We start from the raw sequence: 16,625 nt of genomic DNA on the forward strand, positions 1-16,625 counted from the left end.
AGCTTGAGAGCAAGGTATATAGCCTTATTCTATATACCTTACTTGAGAGTATGTGATGATGCGATGCATACCAAAGTTAAATTATACATGTCGTTTATAGATTTTAGTAAAGCTTATGACAGGGTCCCTCGGCTAAAGTTAATTAACCGTCTTGTCCTTAGGATGTGGAGCTGTGATGATTAGAGCCATAAAATGAATGTATCCACTAAAAATATCCTCAGATCGGCAACTGTAGATGCGAATATCGGTGTTGGCCAAGGGGCCCCGCCGAGCTGTTTATTGCTAGTCCTATACATTGATCATATGGTTAGCATATTGAGGACGGTTGGAAAGGGTGGATTTCTGGGTTAATTGCATGCTATGTTGTTAATGGACGATACTGTTATATTAGCTACAAACAGAGAGACGTGTAAGAAGAAGTTGGATATTGTATGCCAATTTTGTGGTGAAAGCGGCATGGTGATTAACGACAAGAAAACCAATTTTTTTGTAATTAAAGGTGAAGATAATGATAAAAGATCGATACAAAGTGGTGGGTACAATCTCAACTATTCCTCTGAGTATCTGTATCTTGGTGCATGGTTCAAGGACTTGGGGAGAAGCAACGCAGCTATGGAAAAACATGAAATAGCGTCAGAGATTATTGCAAATAAATTTGCTATATTTTGTGCGAGCAACACTCAGATGCCTTTAATGTAAGAAAAAAAAATGTTTTTTTTTTTTTTTTTTATGCGGCAGCGACATCATCATTGATATATGCTTCCAATTCATGGTTTACGAATAGTAATATAGGAATGGAAAAACAATATAAAAAGTTAATGAAATGTTTACTAAGTGTACGTATAGAAACCTGTGTATGTTAGAGGCAGGTATCCCTCCAGTCCGGGCAGTAGTAGTTTCATGGTCAAAATTTGCTCATACAGACCATGGCGAACCGTTTCATAGGGTGCATCAAATATGTAGAGGCAAATACCCCCAGGATATCGCTTCCTTGATAGATGTATGGGAAATGGTAATGCACACCCATTAGAGAAGATATCTGAAGCTGTTCGAGGGAAGGCACAAGTTGGGAACCTATATTACAGACATGAATCCGATGATGACTGTGCACCCGGTTGATGTGACACACATATTCATACCTGACCATAAACGTGAGGCATTTGCGAGACCGCGTCTCATGTCTTCATAATCAGAGGATAGCGATAGGAAGGTGGAAGCCGCAATAACTCGGGAAGAACCTGTGTCAGTGTGATGATATTCACGTGCAAACAGAACATGTTTTGATACACTGCCAACTTCCTGATCATTGTCAGGAGAGGTACTGAATGTTAAACTTCGCAGATATTAAGGAATTATTCAGTGAAACAGTTTATTTGGAAGAAGTATGTAACTTTGTATATGAACTACTGCTGACATATGTGCAATAATTGCGATGCTTTAAGGACGTAGTTTTGTATTGTATTAGGGTTATGGTATGTTGAAAGTTGCATCCTAAAGACGTTTGAATAGTCGGTATTGTAGGGGAAGAAAAGAAAAGAAAAGAAAGAAGGAAACGAAGGAAAAGAGGGAGAGGAGAAAATAAGAATTATGATCTTAGGTTTTGTGTTGTAGACTGATAGCGTAGATGTGAAATATTGCTCTCAAACTATATTTGTGTATTGGTGATTATTCTGGAAATATCTAATTCATATGCAACGAAGATTACTTTTCTGTACCATAGGTTTGGTTTGTCAATAAACTGCTACTACTATGTTATCTGATGCATTCACCTCGCCTCTCTGGCAGCTATGTTGCCGCATTAGCAATAGCATTACAGTGTATGGCGTGTATGAAACACGTGCGGTATAGTACAACGATGTGTCCAATGATACTCACCCTCATGGAAATAACTCCGTGACATCCAAAAGACCGACGCCCGAAAATCATTTAAATGAAAACCGTTATGCAAACTAAATTATTATTCACGAATATACAAAGCAAACAACTCAAGCGCGCGCGCGCACACTCACGGAGTGTAAAATGTGATTATGATATTCGCCTCACTATCAAGAGCAGCAATATCAGTAAGACAATCCTGATTGGGCCAAGTGTCCCATGTTCTGTTAAATTTTATCGCTGACCTTAGCAGTGAATCAAGTATCTGGTAGATTGTCGACAATTGTGAGACGCAGTCAGAGGAAAGATGGACATGAGGATAAAGGCATATACAAAAACACTAGCCGCAGGATGGGAGTATAGGCTAACATGACACCTAAGCCATCCTTACACACACACACACACACACATAAACTAGTGTACGCGATTCGTCAAAAATGACAGCTAAATATTTAGATAGATATGAACGCACGCACCCATTTAATTCCTCCCAACCCCTACCCCTTTCCTTTTACAAGCCCTAATCCCTATCACAAGGGTATGATTACTCCTTCCAACTATTGAAGGACAGGGAGACCGATAAGTCATACGTCTGGCACTGCCACTGAGTGTGACCGGTAAGAAATGTTACTTACACACACACACACACACACACACATATATATATATATATATATATATATATATATATATATATATATATATATGTATATAGTGTGTGTGTGAAACTAGGTCAAACCACAATGAAAAAAAATATCTTTGTGCCACACTTCTCATTCATCAAGAAAAGTAAATGTTGAAATGATTTACTGATTTTTCCGGCCGCCCGACCTATCCTCACTACAGCACAGCAAGGACCAAACTTATCAAGAAAGAAAATATTCGACGGATGTTCCATGTTAACTGAACTCTTAAACTCGTCAGCCAGATCCACATTAATGAAGCTAAAATCAGAGAGAGAGAGAGAGAGAGAGAGAGAGAGAGAGAGAGAGAGAGAGAGAGAGAGAGAGAGAGAGAGGGATTTCACATTGACAATAACATTTTAGTTAACGATGCTGACGATAAAATGTAGATAATTTCAAAGAAATTGTGTGATAAATACAACTGGAGTTACTTAAGGCCATTGGCTAAGTCTGACAGTTGACCGTACTAGCAAAAATACAGTAGATAAAACTCGACTTCAATGACATTTCACAGACCTTGATATAACTGTTTAATAAAAACTATATCACATAAAACTTTATATAAAAAAGACAAAAAATGGAGTTTGTCCATAAGCAGTCACTATAAATGATACTTATAAACGCCAACTAACACTAACACAAATATATAAGTAAACTTGACTTTACGAACTCTTATTGTATAAATTTCATGGAAGTAACAAAAATTGATTTTTCTGCTTGATTTTGAACACTTACGCTGAAATTTCCACATCGAGTAAAAAACGAAAAACACACACGAAATAAGCTTCAGGAAAGATCACCGGTCCTCGTAAATCACAATTCCGCTACAATCTTCTCTCTCCCTCTCTGGTAACTGACCTTGGGGGAGTGCAGCAGTACAAGCAAAGGCCAAGTGGTACGGGAATGCATCAATAACGACGGGGAATTGTCAATACTCTAAATGTCGCCGCCCAAACTAACTCTCTCTCTCTCTCTCTCTCTCTCTCTCTCTCTCTCTCTCTCTGACAAGAATAATAAATAATGAATGTGCGGGACGCTATGTTGCTATAAACACCACAGGAGAGCAATTCTTAAATGCGTGCCTTTCATATAAAAATAACTAGATCTTATATAAAAATAAATGCCTCTTATTTTTAAAATAGGACATTCTAACTAATTTACCATTTTTACAGGAATATCGTCAGGAGGCAAAATACTTTCATGTCTGTTTATCTAAAGTATTTTAGATGTCGCTGCCTGTCCCATTGGTATGACAACCGTCGGGACCTTGAACTTTCTCCTTGTCATGACTGAAACTTACTACTATGCATAATGCCGCAACGAATTTTAACTTGAAAAAAAAAAAGGTTTTGCAAAGTTTATCAACATACCTTCGACCACAAGTAGTTACCATAAGGCACGGATTACACTACACATTCCTCTCCCTTTCACCATCATTTGGTCATCATCTACAGAACTACGAATTACTTGTCATTCTTGATCTCTATATTATTAATCTATAAGCTTCATTAGCTTAACTTGCATATCATACGTAAAAACAAACTATTCTTTCCCATCGCTTCATATTTAGAGGTGGTCCTAAAGTTTGTTTTTTTCCGTCTCAACTTTTCCTCTTTATTTATTAGTGTTCTTTTCCAGTCTACTTTTATTTATCCACTAATCTACTTTTTACTACTTATAAGACTTTACCATTCAACATTTACAGATATTTATAAGAAATTAATCATTAATTAATTCTCTTGTAGTTTATCTATTTGCTTATTTCTTTTCCCCACAGGTATTTTACCGTTGGAGCCCTTGGGCATATAACATACCGCTTTTCCAACAAGGATTGTAGCCGAAGTCACATCGTGGATAACTATCCGGAAGTCACCACAAACAAGTTCGGAATCGAACTGAACAGCAAAAGTCAACCCACAAAACAGCAGCAATATTTTACAGACTAAAAAAAACAAATCAAGAAACCAATGATTTGTGTTGGAAGTACCAATTCTAAGGTACTTAAAAATATGATCCACAATAACTCCCATCTCTAATATGGGACTATTATCATTATCATTAATCAGAATATATAAAACATATCAGTTATAACTACTAAAGCAAACCTGTTATTTCTCAACTGGTACTATTTCTGGACAATCTCTTCCTTGTTTAATAAAGAACTAGTGTCTGGCTATATATTGCTGGACATATAACTACTGTACTCGGTCTCTCGGGGTTGGAAGGGTTAAATCTGTGTGCGCGTGTGTGAGCATATCCATCTAGATATTTGGTAGTCATTTTTGACGGGTCGCATACATTAGTATCTTACAATAAGCTGATTAAACCCCTTTTACACATTGTTTACAAAGCGATGGTTCGAGCTATAGCTTCTTTAAATGAGGAACGTAATATTTAGGGCATGTCTGTCTTTTCCGTGCAACACCCTAATGAAGCATCTCGTCAGATTTTCTATAGATAGACATGCACGAATCGACGGATGAGTGAGGCCTAATTAGATTAACCTTCATCACGGTCTAGGTATTTAATAGTTTAAGACTTACTCAACTAACGTATTTCTGCCACTAGGTTTTAATACATAATGTAGTAGTAGTAGTAAAATAATAAGAATAATAATCATAATAAATTGATGCAAAAATATTTTCATTTTAAAAAATTCATCTGGAAGCATAAGAATCTACCATGGGTTTTACAGCAGAGTTTTATAGATTATGCTCACATCTCAACTTCAACCATAAACTTTTCATGAATATGCTAAACGCAAATGAGGACTCCGATGATAATAATATGGAACGATGGCTTAAAAAATGATGTTATTCCTGGGTTTTCCCAAAGCAAATAACAAAAATGTATAAATCGATTACGAGAGTACAATCACAAGGATTGGATTGCATATATGAATTCGATAGTTGGGCACTGGTTCTCGTGAGCCCATTCCTCACTCACGAGTAACTGAGGTAAAACCTGTAGTCACACTAAAGTAAGAGTTAAGAAGTTAGATATCATGGATGAGGAAAGGAAGCAGTAATGGGAGGAAAGGAAGCAGTAATGGGAGGAAAGGAAGCAGTAATGGGAGGAAAGGAAGCAGTAATGGGAGTAAGGGAGAAAAATACAACGCAAGTGCAGCTAGGAACTGAAGGAACACTGCAAAAACCCTAAGTTATACCTACATTGCAATATATTAGATTCACCGATAGCAATAGCCCCTTACTAGGTGAATCAAAGCTTTGGGGCTTACAAGATACCTCCACATAATCCTTGTCCATACACACTAAACGTTCTCCTAAATGAGGTAATTCTCAATGAAAATATCATCTAACTAATTATATAAACCAACAGTGCTTTGACCAGTAAACTTGCAAAGAAACCACACAAGAAATAGTTTACATTAGAAGTAAACATAGAATGTCTAAATAATCTAAATGCACTTGATATTCACCAACTTGTCATTAATAATTATGCTGCATTTACTAAATGTTTACTTATTTTATTATCATCTACAGCTATTATGACTACAAGTACAAATGAATGTTGAACATTCTTTAGCAAATTTCGTCTTTAATAATGTATATTGAGATCTGCGTAATACTTCAAATGAGGTTACGATCCTTCGCGGATCCTCGCAGCATCACCTCTGTTAGGATTTGAGTTTTCAAAACAAACCCCATTTCTTTGCATACGTACACCCCCCCCCCTTTGCACATATATTACAGTAATACACACTGCAGTAACAGTGAGAGCTGTTAGTAAGGCAGTTAGGAACATGATTTTTTTTCTAAAACAAAAGGTGGATAGGCAACGACTTCAGCGTTATGAATTGGCTTATCTTGTACTGAACCAGTATCAGTAATGTATAATCACCTTTGTAAAGTAAAGTAATATAAACTACAAAAACATGACAGAAACCATGCGAATACAATGATCAGCAAGTTAATTAAGGTGTTAATGGACCGATCTTAGGGAGTGGTTATTTGTTCCAGAGGTACTCCCCTAGAGCACTGATACAGTATTAAACGATTTTCGCTCTTCTCTAGTATCTGTTACTCAGCACAAGATGGAATATCTTAGTCCATCTTTACTCGACCCCCACGAAGACGAAGGGCTAAAAGCGACTTTCATACCATGCGCAGTGATGAGTTTTATTATCTTTCTGGTATTCCACTGATCTGTCATCTAGAGGAACTTCTACCAAGAGATCAATAACCCTTTCATAAGTACTCTACCTTAGGCCAACTGTTCTCAGAAGTCGCTATTATCGCAGTAGCTGTTTACAGTAAGACTGACTGACTTGGCCTCTGTGATTGTTGTTGGCCTTAAGATCTCACCACTCTGTATTAAGCAGCCTTCTACCTTGAGATCAGTGCAGTAGACTATAAAACATAATAACTACCAAGGCAAGCAAGGCCTAGATAGAAATGATTACAACACTACTAATACAGTAGCAGGGAGGGGTATAACTCTGCTACCAAATGTTTGAAAACTATTCCTTAAACATTCTAAATAGATTAGAATAAGTGACTGACTGTGCTAAGGAATACTGTTACTGAAACTGAAAGGGTTTAAAAAGGGATGTAATAAGATATTCATGGTCATGACATTTAACACCGCGAAGCCAATAAGATGAAAACCAGAATTTTAAAAGTAAAACGTATTTCTATACTCACTTGATGTTCATATTACCTCTTCAGAAATTTAGTTTATCGACATTTAATACCAAAAATTTGCCAAAATTTTCCGATATGCTTCCCTTTCAAAACGTCCCTAGTAAAATAATGAAATCATCTAGTGGTTAATGGTAATGCTAAGTAGCATGTTAACTGTTTCCAACTTTCAAGTTTCTCCGTCTCAGTGGCTAAGTAAAAATGTATACCCCTTCCAGATTGTGATGGGTTTATTGCATTTCAAGTTAGCTAACCTGCTGGATTGGTTAGCATTTTTGTACAAAGCAATGTGTTATAAATAACCGTTATGAAGAGTATGAAATTGCATGGTTCCTATCAAGGAAAATTGCTTCATGTTAAGATTTACAAAACTGGATATTATACAGTGAGCAATGGTAAATCTTATACGTTGTAAACAAAACTAAAAGTAACTTTTAGTTCAAGGGGACTTACACAAAGATATGACAATACTAGCTTACCCAGTCAAACTAGTGATGAATTTTTTTGGGACTTAACCTGTTTAACTTCCTTTACTATTCTCTGAAGACCAGCGAACCTTCTCTTGTGGGCCGTATGTCTAACTTTACTGGCCAGTTACTACAGTAATCAACTTCCATATTGGATCTAGTGGTCATAACTACACAGTGTTCCTTCAGTAAGGGTTCTGAATGTTCACTGCACCTTACAGGATCAAGCTCCTCTCAGTCTTGAATTATTTAATTATCCTTGGTCCTTCTGCAGATAAACCCTTACATCCCTAGTCTTTTAACCATCTAGATTGGGAATCACAAAACTGAGTAGGTAGACTGAATTCTCGTCTTCAGGAATTATGCCCCTGGCTAGTTCTTCACAAGAGCTAGGAACTCCAATATGTTTAATTTTGTGAGCTCGAATCCAGGATGGTCTTTTGTATTCTCACTTACAGGAGCAGTACTATATATCTAATTGTCACGAAGTCTGAAACGGACAGTTCTTGGATCTCCTCTCTTATTCTTTCTGTTGATGGGGTGCATGGGGGAACAGTAGTGGTGTCCAATGCTGATGGAATGCAAGTTGTCTTAGCTCCTGTTAGCTATTTCTTGAAGGAAGAAACGAAGGACGGCTTAACATTGTGAGTGACTGGATTTTTGGTTCTGAACATGCACTCTCGAACAAAGGTGATGAAGTTTTTATATCCTCCAGAATAACTTGTGATACAGGCATGGTATGTCGTTCTTACCTGCTTAATAAGGCTTGAGAAAAGTAAAGGATGGTTTTGAAAGGAGAAGCCTTATTTGTATCTTGTCCCCAGTATTTAAGTACCGGTACTGTACAAATACAAATGCTAGAGCGACCTGTGGGCTGGTGAACAGTTCTATACAACCTGAGTTCTATCCTCCTCCAGTATACATGACTTTCATGAAGTTTAGACTTGAGTCCTCGATGAAAACTTAGGTCAGGGGTGGCACAGTATCCTTCATCATGCTTGAGGAGATTCCCCCTTATGACAGGAGTAGTTAAACAACTGATCTGGACACAATCGGCGTGAGGTTTCCTAGGAGCAATGAAGATCAAGCCAAACCTTAATGACATATCTTCTAAATGTTGGGTAATAGTCCAGTGGAAAAAATGGGCAGCATGAAGTAAACACCTATAATTCCCAAGGGATGTTGGAAGGCATCCTCGAATGTTGCCTTGTTCAGTTGACATGCTGAGCAGATTGCATGATGGCGATAACTTAGCAAAAGTTTTTCTGCCCTGTCATGATCAAGTGATCATAACTGAACCTTACACCAAGTCTCTGTCAACTGAGCGTTTGCTTGGACAGTTCTCTTGCAAACATCTTTACCATGACGACTTCCCAAGCAGGATCCTGCTTGAAGATAAGAGGGTCCATAAAAAATTACTCATTGTAGTCAAGAACAGAAGTATAGTGGCCCCTCCATCCCCCGATATGTCTCTGGGCTTCAGATTCCCTGGTGGTAAGATCTTGCAAAAAGGATCGTCCCACCGCTAACTGGGTAGGTCATCCTGTATTTCTGTTCTAAACAGCACCTAAAGGTAAGGAGACCATCAGTGGTTGACTAGTGCTGCTACAGCAATACTGGAGAAATCATAGGGGAGCTGTTCAAGGGAAACTTGTCTTGATGTTAAACGAAAGGAGTCTCGACCATAACTTACAAATGAGTGTAAGGACCTGGTAATTGTAAAATAAATCCTAAAGATCTTGCTTCAGTAGGGAGCAGATTAAAATTGGGAGCCATAGGGTAAATGATTCTCATAACATCCTTGAAGAATCCCCAAGGACATTTGTCAGCTGAGGAGCATGAAATAGGATGATTCCATAAAAAGCAGAGGAAAATGAGTGTTAGCCATTTATTGAACTGCTTCTGGGTGATGAATGAAAGAGCATGGTATCATGCGCTTCGTTACTGGAACATGCAAGTGCCTATCCTAGGATGGATAGGATACTTGCTGACAACTGTGCTGGCACAATGTGGCTTCTTGGTGCTTGTAAGAATATTGAGTGCTGCAGTAGGACCTGAGAAATCCTGTTCCAAACCCTATAAAGCAAAGGAGTTGGTTAATCTTGATGTCTGATAAAAAAAAATACAAAATACATGAACTTTTATGATAGTTTCTCACAAAAAATCAGAAAGTAGGAAGCTCTCATGTCAGGATAATCTCATCGCATCCTGATATCTTGAGCACAAATGAAGATCTCTGAGAAGGAGCCAATGACAGGAGACGTGTACTAGTTCCTTTGTGACTTGAGAAAGTGATGATCACCTGAAGAGTGGGCGTAAGTTCCGATCGTTAGGTTTTATCTCGTAGTTTCCTACCTTGTGGTTTTCGATTGTTTGGTTTCCGATCAAGTGGTTCCCTACAGTGTGATTCAGGGTCATGTGGATTCCAATTGCTGGTTTTTGATCGCATAATTCCCAATTTCGGTTTGGTCGATCCTGTGAGAACGAAGATCATGGAAAACCAGCGTAATGAGTCCCATCTTAGGGAGAAATACCATAACTGAACGGTTCTTGTGAAGACAAAAACAAGACCACAAGAAAACTTCAGCACTCATACAGTGAAGATCTCGTCATCTGTTACTAGTGATGACAACCATCATAGGTTCCTCTTTCACTCATATCATGGCCTGGAAAACTGTCTTAAAGCAGTAGTCAGAAGTTATGTATCCCGAAAGTCATTGAAGAACATGTTCGACAGATCCAATTACGAGTTGTGCTGTCACTAGATGTCCGATCACATCCACAGATGACTGGGTGCATAAAGACCAGTGTCAACATGGAAGGCTGAATCATGGAGATTAAGTATGTGAGATCGCGTCTATGGTGATCATGTTGTAAGAAAAGTCAGCTGAAACAAGACTGTCAAGATCAAAACAATTGTAACATTCGTTTATCATTCGCTCAAAACGGCTGCTCTTGTCTGGTTGTCATCTCTGGAATCGTTAGAAGAGGGAAGGATATAAAGGCAGTACTCATCCTACAGCAGAAGCAAGAGAGGTGTTGGTCTCGTGCAAGATAACAGGTATGAACCTGTCATATGTACAGTACTAGAACATGTTTTCTGGGAAGGAGACGTTCACAGTACGAAACCCCTTGCACCACAACTTCCCAAAAGTCGTCGTCATTTTGCTGTTCTTCTAAATGCTGGAATCGCTGAATTATCCCAAGAGTCTAGGTAAGAGGGTGGTTGCCTACATCCCGGCCGGCAGGATGCATTGCCGATATGAACCTTTCTTCTTGGATACAAGGTGAGAATGTACAAGGATAGTCTTTCCATATGGGTTCGCTGCTGAAACGTACCAGCAGCTTGGAGTAATGGATATGTCTCAGGGTGGGAGAGGGTAAAGGGTAGTTTCTAATGTCCAGACTAGCAGTGCTAGAGCTTAGTATCCAATGAACCTAGCATAGGAGTAGGAGCATTACACTTATGTATTTCGAACCATAACTTGTTCCCAAGAAGAGAAGGATTTGGTACAACATTGTTCCTCCCCTGCATCCCTGCAAAGGAGTGGTCAATATCTCTTGACCTCAGTCTGATAAGTCATCATGTACCTTAGTGACTAATTGCTCTTCCTCTCAAAGAAGGGACATTTGAAGGCTCAGCTATAGGTGAGGAATATCATAAAATACAAGAACAGGCTGGAGGAACATAGAGAGTAGAGGTCCCCTTTTTTGTTTTGTTCTTGTTGATGTCGGCTACCCCCCAAAATTGGGGGAAGTGCCTTGGTATATGGATGGATGGACAAGAACAGGTGAGGAGATGAGGTCAAGCGAGTACGTACATCTTAGTGGGAAAAAGGGCAGCACCCTTTCCCCCCCATCACCCATAAGAGTGCTTTGTTCCTGGAGGAGCAAGAAGCATCGAAACTCCTTTTTAAAAGAGAAATACAAAATCACTGCAGCGTTAGCTGACCTTAAGCGCATGTAGAATAGTCAAGAGAAGTTATCTTCTTTAACTGTAAACCGAGGATGAGTGGGAAGGTCTTTTCTCACAATCCTGTCTTGAAAAGTGTGAGGATTTTGCACAAAATATTGGCCTTGGAAAATCGGACAGCTATGTGAGCTAAGAAAAGCATTTGCAGAGCAGCATTGACCAGAAGTATGTAACAGGAGCCTTGAGACTTGCACCAGTCTTCTTGGTTATGTACACTGAAGAATGTGTGCACTAAATACAAGGAGACAAAACATTGGATCTGAATATACAATGCATTGAAAACTTCAATCTATTTACAAACTGAAGGTTTTAAGTGATTTTCTTTTTTTCTTGTGGCGAATGTGTTCCAACATGGAATCAAATAAACTGTACAATGCGCTTTCTTCAAATACAGCATGTGAGAAGACTAGTGTGATTCACAGGAGAGCAAGCATGCAAACAGATGAATGAGCCCTAACAGGATGCACTTGTCTAAAGGAGATTTTTCCAGTTCAGAAGAATTTTCAATTAATGTGATGCGTATAAGCATAAAGCAATCTGGATCTCATGCACTAGCTGTAGGACGCATTTGTGTGAGAACAGGTTTAACATCAAGATCCGATAAGGGCACACCACGTGAAGAAGGGTGCGCAAGAAACAGTTAGTACTTGCAATCAGGAAATAGTGCACAAGCAAGTAAATGCTCTTAAGACAAATGAAAGTATGTTAAGAGGAGTGCATGCACCATCAGTGATGTGTGAGCATAAGAAAATTGTGCCAATTGAAGAGCACGCATGATCCGGAACAGGAGAAAAGTCTGAAGAATGCATGGTAAATGCATAACATGCACATACAAGAAAGTGCACTCTCATAGCAGTGCTTGTGTGCACAAATCTGATCGTTTGCGAATGCTCAACATCAACCTCATGCGGATCAATTTTAGAGCATAAAAACTCCAAAGTGTGAGAGCAAATTTGAACGAGTCAGTTGGCGCTCCTGTAGGAGCGAGCAATCACAAATAGTTGAGATGGTGATCCCTTAGGTTCATGCTATAGCAAAGAGATGAAGTGGCGCCCAAGTTGGAGTGCCCGATTGCGAGCAACTGAGTTAAAGCTACTGTAGGGGCGAGCAATCGTGAACAGTTGAGAGGGCGCTCCATCAAGTGCACATTATTGCAAACAGGTAGGGTGGAGCACCCTTATTGTAAACAGATTGGTTCAAAGTGGAGGGCGATTTAAAACCCTAAAACAGTTCTTGAGCCACTCCCCCAAAGATCCACGAAAGAGAAATCAGGAACTAAAAGACAAAGTTTCAACCAGAAGACGTGTTTCTCCCCAGACAAACGGGAAACGTTTTAACTTCTGACCCTACGAGACACCAACTCGGTACGGTGTCTGCACAGGAAGATGTGCCCTACGATTCCTTCCCAGACAGAGCTGAACCTCTCCAAGACAGTGACTTTCTTGAGTCAGTACTATCTCAAGCGGCTGGCCCAGTGGAGAACAAGACAGAATCAGAATCTTCGTTCCTGCATTATTTTAGTACAGTAGTCTAGTCTACAGGCTACGGAAAGTCTAAAGCCCACCAATAAAAGGCAGAAAGGCAGCCACAGACCGGTTACCTTGCCCACTGCAGGGTTCCAGACATGCAGGTACCAGCTCGTAAGGATTTCCCGAAGGCAGGAAGGTCTTCTAAGATCTACCTCCAGCCTTTGCTAGACAGAAGCATTACAGTATTATGCAATGCAGGAAACATAGTAAGGTACTACTGTATATTGAATCTTAAAATAAGCCTAATTTCCTCTGTCCTACCTCCAATAATATATTAATGTAGAGCTACCTAAAAAATATGTAGCTAAACCTACCACAAAATTTCCATGAAGTTGTTTGTATGCTGTACAATATTATACAAGTCTAGTTTCTGCCAAAAATTTCTGTATTTTACATACAGTAGTTTCTATTATATTATACAAAAAAACAATACTGGCAAACAAATCCAGATTGATTGTTAAATCAGTAATCTAGCTATGAAGTCCTAACACAAGTTTTTTTTCTGTTTCTACAGTACTTCTATGATAAACACCCCAATTATCCAAGATATTATAATTCATTCAATATTAATCAATGTCAGATATTTATCCTTCCTTATAGTGAAATAACTTTCACTTTAAAATAGAAAAATACTAAAAGACAGTATCATCAAATCTTAAGGGACATAAATATACAAGTCTTAAGGGACATGAATGTTAGCTCCCGCAAAAAAAAAAAAAAAAAAAAAAAAAAAAAAAAAAAAAGAAAAAAAAAAATTGAAACAGCAAAAGCTGCCTGCTAAGGTTCAGGGTGATACAGTACAAGACAAATCAGAGATTTCCATCTTCATTTGAAATTGACAGTACAATTATGTTAGCCTCATGTTGGGTTAAGTCAGGTAATTTTAGGGGAAGTGTTTTAAAGTAGGCTGATCTTCAAATAACATTGAAATTTCACAAGTTTCACAGCATTTGTGCTGTACAGTACAAAACATTATAATTTTGATGTAAATGTTTGTTTCAAAAACATCCATTACAGGTTATAATTTTTTACTCTGGTGTCTAGCGTACAATATAAGGAAAGCGGAGGATATGTAAAGAATATACCAGACTACTGGGTGTACTGTATGTGTAGGCAAAATAAAAAAGATCCGTAGCCATAGAGATCCAATGTAGTACTATCTGGCCAGTTAAAGGAACTAATAACTATAAAGCGGTAGTATTTCAATGGGTGATTGCGTAGTTTAGACAGTACAGTGTATCTAGTTTAAAAAATGAGAATAATCCGCTTTGTTACATCTTGATATAATTTGACTGGATGTTACCAACCTAGTTTTCCTTGATATAGAAAAACAAATCAGTGGCAAGTGTATACTATATTACTACTCAATACAATTTTCTATGGTGACCAAGATCAGCCATGTGTTAAAAGTTGTAAGGAAATTAAGAGCATCAGTACTAACCTTAGAAATCCCCCCACCTAACCTGACATAAATCACGATGTTCTTACTTACCAGGAGAGAACTTTGCACCCAGGCAAAACCCCTGTTTACCCTTAGTTAATCAACAATGAAAAAAAGAGCTTGTGATTATCCTTAAGTGGAAATGGAATGTTTCTGGGGAAAAGTTACAAGGAAGAAACTTGATCAAAAACAATAAGATTGTGACTAAATACCTACACACGGATTCGCGAGCAGTGATAGTATACAGTAGATATTGCGTCCGAAAGAGAAAATATATATACTGTATATATATATATATATATATATATATATATATATATATATATATATATATATATATATATATATATATATATATATATATATAAAGCACAGTAAAGTTTTACAAGCCTACAGGGTATCATTTCAAACAGAAAATATGTTTTCCTGTAGTAAATAAGGTGAATTAACTGAATTTGGCCTTCATTTCAACTACAAACAAACAGAACAACCAGTTTGACTAACTTCAATTAGCCAAACTAGTTGTTGTTGTTGAAATGAAGGTGAAAACCGATTAAATCACGCTATTTACTAGAGGAAAACATATATTTTTTGTTAAAATGTTTAAATATAATGGCTCTTGTTCCGCCATGGGCTCGCTTCACTCGCCAGAAAACGAAAACATCAAGCTCACATGCACAGGCAAGTGGTAATGTTGAGCTACGCACTCTAACATTAGCAATGTTACGCTAATATTTGCAACGATAAATATAATGGTTCTTGTTCCGCCACTGGCTCGCTTTGCTAACATTAGCAATGATATGTTAACATAAATATATATTTCTAAAACTATTCATTTGCGACAGGAACGAGTGTCATTTTTTAAGAGAACAGACCTTTTTCTATAGAAAAAAAAATAGTTTTTTTGGTGGGTTACATTACCCGTAATAAACTACAATAGAACCTTAAGTATAATAATACCATATATATATATATATACACACGCACACACACAGTAGATGTACGATCATTACCAATGTGGATCTAATAGGGTATCCGAAATCAAGACATGCCTGTAGTTAACTGCACTGAAATACAATGATTTAACAAAATATATTTCTCAATAAACCTAACTTGTGACTTTAAGCTAGCATGGACAAAGTAACCTTACCTAGGCTATAGACCTAGGCCATGTTCTGCGGGGCCTAACATGGTTTGATTCATCCTGTGACTGTACTCGGAATGTCATTGCATATATATAAAAACAAATGAAATAAATTTTTTATCATTAGTAGAAAAAAATATCGTAAATGACTTACTGTTAAGACGATAGTTGACAATATAATCACCTGTTCGAGAGGGAGAGCAACCGAAAGTTGTTCAAAAGTTTGAAAGTTGCTAGAATTTCTTGATATTTCCTCGTCAACGTAACTGATTCTTCTTTTGAAAGCAATTAACTTTCTATATAACACTTCCTCAAGAATAAAGTTCAAGAAAAAACCGAAAATGTCACCGACAAGACGCGTTTTAACGAACACCAAACCACCTGCACTGCCACTACAACTAAAAATGTTACCTTAGCATCGCTCACTCATAAAGCGTTGTCATGGTAACAAAGGGTTGAGGTAGTCGGGTTTTGATTGGCTGGCCGTTTGTAAACTCGTTTCTGATTGGTTCACCGGGTAGGTAACACTTGGGACGAGACTCATGGGGCTAAGGAATGTCAACAAATACGATTACGTGATGCTTCATACCTAACATGTTATTATAGTCAGCAGGAAGTTCTATTTGAACCTTTGAAGTTCTACATATATTAATTTTCAAGATTCCGAATAGAATATCACAAACTACTACAGTAGGTCTATATATTCTATGCATAAGAATCAGAGTGGGATATTTCTGAACACTGGCATAACACACAAATACTACACAAGAAACCTTGATAATTTTACATCATGACCACAAGAATTGTATATTCTTAACAATACCGTTCACAGTTATCCATTATCCATAAATG

At 37.9% G+C, this 16,625-nt stretch overlaps 1 protein-coding gene across 5 annotated transcripts in view; it reads right to left on the reverse strand.

Moving 5' to 3' along the window:
- LOC137626328 (uncharacterized) overlaps positions 1-16,319 on the reverse strand; it is a 422,549-nt gene extending 406,230 nt beyond the window's left edge. For 2 of the 5 annotated variants that reach the window (XM_068357402.1, XM_068357401.1), the window contains exon 1: positions 15,958-16,314. The gene's annotated coding sequence lies outside the window, so the exon portion shown is untranslated. Of the gene's footprint in view, positions 1-15,927 lie in introns of all 5 variants that reach the window. The other 3 variants (XM_068357398.1, XM_068357400.1, XM_068357399.1) reach the window with 3 other exon arrangements.
- Between the last annotated feature and the right edge of the window lie 306 nt (positions 16,320-16,625).

Source organism: Palaemon carinicauda, chromosome 33 (genome assembly GCF_036898095.1).
Source record: "Palaemon carinicauda isolate YSFRI2023 chromosome 33, ASM3689809v2, whole genome shotgun sequence".
In the NCBI taxonomy this organism is placed as follows: domain Eukaryota; kingdom Metazoa; phylum Arthropoda; class Malacostraca; order Decapoda; family Palaemonidae; genus Palaemon; species Palaemon carinicauda.